We start from the raw sequence: 4,656 nt of genomic DNA on the forward strand, positions 1-4,656 counted from the left end.
TTATTGTTTCATTGGTGTAATTGTGTTCATTAGTTTAGCTGAACTTTGTATCTACACCCCCAAAAATTGGTATCAAAGCTATGGATCATTATAATTGATCTAACAATCAATCCAGAAACAAAGTTCTAAGCTCAAATTGATAAACGAAAGTTGTGGAATCAAGTTTCAAGGTAAATATTGGTTGATTATTCAGTTGTTAGTGAAAAACCTGTTGAATTGAGATCATGTCGTTTGTACAGGATCCTCAAAATACTTGTGGTACCTCGAAACCACTGATGTTGGTTCAAGGTCAATACAACATTTGGGCTCAGAGAATGCTTCACCATCTGGGCAACCAAAACACTGTGTCACAGCTCACATAACATTATTGTGCAATATTTATGACAGTATCTAAATTATTTTATTAAACAAACCAAGTACACATCGTCTCAACAAGCAAAACAAATCCAAAAGAAAAATAAACAAAACACCCAAAAATATCTTTTTATTAAATACCCTAAACTCCAAACTAAGTCTCCAATCTTCACTTCACCCACGTATATAACCTGCAATCTGCGTAACATAGATATGCTTTTTTTTTGGGTTTTAGCAAAATTATCAAAGTCCAAAATAACCAATTATTAAGGGAAGCGCAGCAAGATATATTAGTTTAAAATCTTGTTAACCATTACACATAAACCGCTTTATGTTAAACCCAATCCAGGATCCATATACAATTGCCATGCTATCGAGAATAACCATAGGGTGTTTAATATACATACCTTCAAATTCGAGAATGAAAAGGATGAAGGAGATTGAATGGCTAGAATCCAAGGAAAGGACTCCTCAAGCTTGTATACCCGACAAGCTAATCGACCAACACCCAAGATGCTAGGGTCTTACACTTGATTCAAAAACAACCCTTGTTCTTGTTCTTCTTCTTGGTCTCGGCTGGAGATGGAGAGAAAATAAGAGAGAGAGAGAGAGAAATATGTGTGTAAGAGAAAGTATACTGTGTTGTGTATGTAAAATCTTACACACCCATACATCTTATTTGCATGTTATGGAAATAAACAAAAGGAGGAGAGAGGGGTGAGGGGAGCCGGCCACATGTGGGTGGGTTTCCCCCCCAAAAACCAATTTCCAAATTGTTTATTTTCTTTAAAACACACTTGTTATTTATCAAATAAATAACAATTCTCAAATATAAATTATCCATATAATTTACGTAACACATATATGCAAATATTTAAAAAACCAATTTTCAAATATATAAGTGTTGATAATCATTACTTAGATCATATCTAACAATAACTATTGTGGCGTTTGTCTAGCTTGTTATTGGGTATGACCCGACTTGGATCATTACGTACTAGCCACATCAACTCTAATATGTGTCTTGGGCAGATCGATTCCAACAATCTCCGACTTGCACAAGATACATAGAAGATTGATGCAAATAGCAAATACCGCCTAACAACTGTTTACTATCCCTAATACGCATGACGAAGTGCCATTCAATAACATCATCCCTTTCAAGTCCCATACTTGAAAATGATTTAGGTGAAACTATCATTTATCCTTTTGCCACAAATGTCATGTCAAATCCAGAGACACAGAGTGATCATTCTCTGTTGATTTAACTTATCAGGACTTAAACATTTAACTCTCAACGAATAAGAGGGACAAATCCCCTATTGACTACATACGTCTCTCACTATCATCTTGTACTATACTTGAGCTTAGCCTTATGTACTGACATATATCAGAGCAGCGAAGAACTAAGTCAAAGTATAATAGTCAATGAATATCAAGACCCAACATGTATCTCAGGTTGGAGGATTCTATGACGTTCGCCTTTACTCAAATTTACTTATGATCACAAATCCCAAGGATTCCATGCAGTAAAATTGAGGGCGGGTCAGTCCAATATTTATCCCATAAATATTTATGAACCTTGGCAGCAACCCTTTGCTGTATTCATACCTCATGAATATCTACCAATCCAAGTTCATAATAGTCTTACTTTCATATTTGTTCCCACAACTATGATCGACTACGGACGTTTAGAATAATCATATTACTCACGGATTTAAACATACTAAAATGGAACATAACTCGAGAATATGACCATAACAAAAACCATATAATTGAGTTAAAATAAAATTGTTCCAATATCAAATACAAATTTTGATCAAATCCAATCACTAGAATATCGAAGTCCTAAGGCACAAGTATGACCCTCATGCTTCGGCCTTTCAAGGAGTTTCGTGAGTGGGTCCGCAATGTTTTGATCAGTGTGAACTCTGCGAATACATATCTTTCCTTTTTCAACTTCATCCCTTAAGTAGTTGAACCTCCACTGAATGTGCCTAGTCTATTGATGTGCACGAGGTTCCTTGATTTGAGCAATCGCACCCTCGTTGTCACAAAAGATTTCTAGAGGGTCCTGAATGGCACGGACCACACCTAGATCGGCAATGAACTTTCTAATCCATGCAGCTTGTTGAGCTGCCAAGGAGGCGACGATGTATTCAGATTCAGTGGTGGACAAGGCGACCATGTCTTGTTTTGCGCTCTTCCAGGAGACAGCACCACCATTGAGAACGAAAACATATCCCAATTGTGATCGAGAATCATCTCGATCAGTTTGGAAGCTCGCATTAGTGTAACCCTTTACAACGAGTTCCTTCTCACCAGAGCCATATATTAGAAACATATCCTTTGTCCTCCTAAGGTATTTCAATATGCTCTTGACAGCCATCCAATGGCTAGTTCCCGGATTTTGTTGGTATCTACTTGTCATGCTCAAGGCGCATGACACATCCGGTCTACTGCAAATTATGGCATACAAGATGGATCCTATAGCGGATGCATATGGGATTCCATTCATATTGTCTGGCTCATACTTTGAGCTTAGACATTGAGAAGCACTCAACATTGTTCCTCTTTGAATAAGTACCAATCCTTTCTTAGAGTTTTCCATCTTGAACCTTTTCAATATTTTGTCAATGTATGCACTTTGATTCAAACCTATCAACCGCCTCGATCTATCCCTATTGATTCTTATTCCTAGAATATAGGAGGCTTCACCAAGATCCTTTATGGAAAAGCAGCTTCCAAGCCATGCTTTTACACCTTCCAAGGTTGGAATGTCATTTCCAAATAACAATATGTCATCGACATATAATACCAGAAAGGTAATGACGCTCCCACTAGCTTTCTTATACACACAAGCTTCATCAGGGTTTTTGATGAATCCAAATTTCTTGATTTCATCATCAAAACGGCGATTCCAACTCCTAGATGCTTTTTTCAATCCATAGATTGATTTCTTTAGCTTGCATATTTTATTAGGATGTTGTGGATCAACAAAACCTTCACGCTGAACCATATAGACATCTTCCTCAAGATGTCCATTTAGAAAAGCAGTTTTGACATCCATTTGCCATATCTCATTGTCATAATATGCGGCTATGGCAAACAAGATCCTTATAGACTTTAGCATCGCCACAGGCGAGAAAGTTTCATCATAATCAACCCCTTGAGTTTGAGTGAAACCCTTTGCTACAAGTCTATCTTTGTAAGTATTCAAGTTTCCATGCATGTCAGTTTTCTCTTGAAAACCCACTTACTTCCAACCAGTTTGGAATTTAGAGGTGGAGCAACCAAGTCCCATACTTGATTGTCATGCATGGATTGCATCTCAACATTCATGGCTTCCAGCCATTTTTCACAATCAGATTGCGACATTGCATCTCGGTATGTGGTTGGTTCGTCGGAATCCACCACATAGCATCCGTCCATGAATAATCCATATCTTTCAGGTGGAATGCTAATTCTACCAGATTTGTGAATGTTTTGTGTGTTTTGATCAACCATTCGATCATCATCAACAACCTCTTGTTGATTGCTAGTGTCAACCAAACGTGTATCGGCTTGTGGTTCTCTCATCCTCATTGTTGGATCCCGAATTAACAGTCAATCGATAACAATAAACAGATCTCAGATATGTGAATATCCGATTACCACTATTAAAGATCTAGTTCATAGTTTACCTTGAGTTAATGTTATGTATGTGTATATATTATCAATAGATTAAACGAATAATGATAAGGTGAAGCTTGAGAGAGAGCAATTACTGAAAACTTTTCTCTCAAAAACCTCTTTAGAAAATGAACAGTAGTTCACTATATATAGAAGGCGACCTGGTTCGCTAACATCCCCTAGCGAACCAGCTTCCCATTCGTTACATAAATTATCATAGCGAACCACCCCCTGATTCGTTAACATCCCCTAACAAATCAGAAGGGAATACATTATAATATCTTAGTTCGCTAACATCCATAGCGAACTAGACTTAACCTTAACGAACTAATCAATATTAAACATAAAATATTACATTAATTAATGAATAAAACATTAACGATAAATACAAAGACTCTAGACGCAAAACCGTGCACTAACACTCCTCGAGTTCCACAGTTCTGTCAGTTCCTTCCATAAGTAACCTTATTTCCAAGAACTTTGCCTTCTGAGCTATAAACACTTTATGCTCGTTTGGATTGTAGAAATAATATCCCATCGAATCTGTGGGATATCCTATAAATATATACTTAGTGGATCGGCATTCGAGTTTGTCAGGGGTGTAGATGTTAACATAAGCCTCACAACCCT

Source organism: Bidens hawaiensis, unplaced genomic scaffold (genome assembly GCF_021521415.1).
Source record: "Bidens hawaiensis isolate Kalapana, Puna unplaced genomic scaffold, B.hawaiensis_p1.1 tig00419391_1, whole genome shotgun sequence".
Taxonomy (NCBI): domain Eukaryota; kingdom Viridiplantae; phylum Streptophyta; class Magnoliopsida; order Asterales; family Asteraceae; genus Bidens; species Bidens hawaiensis.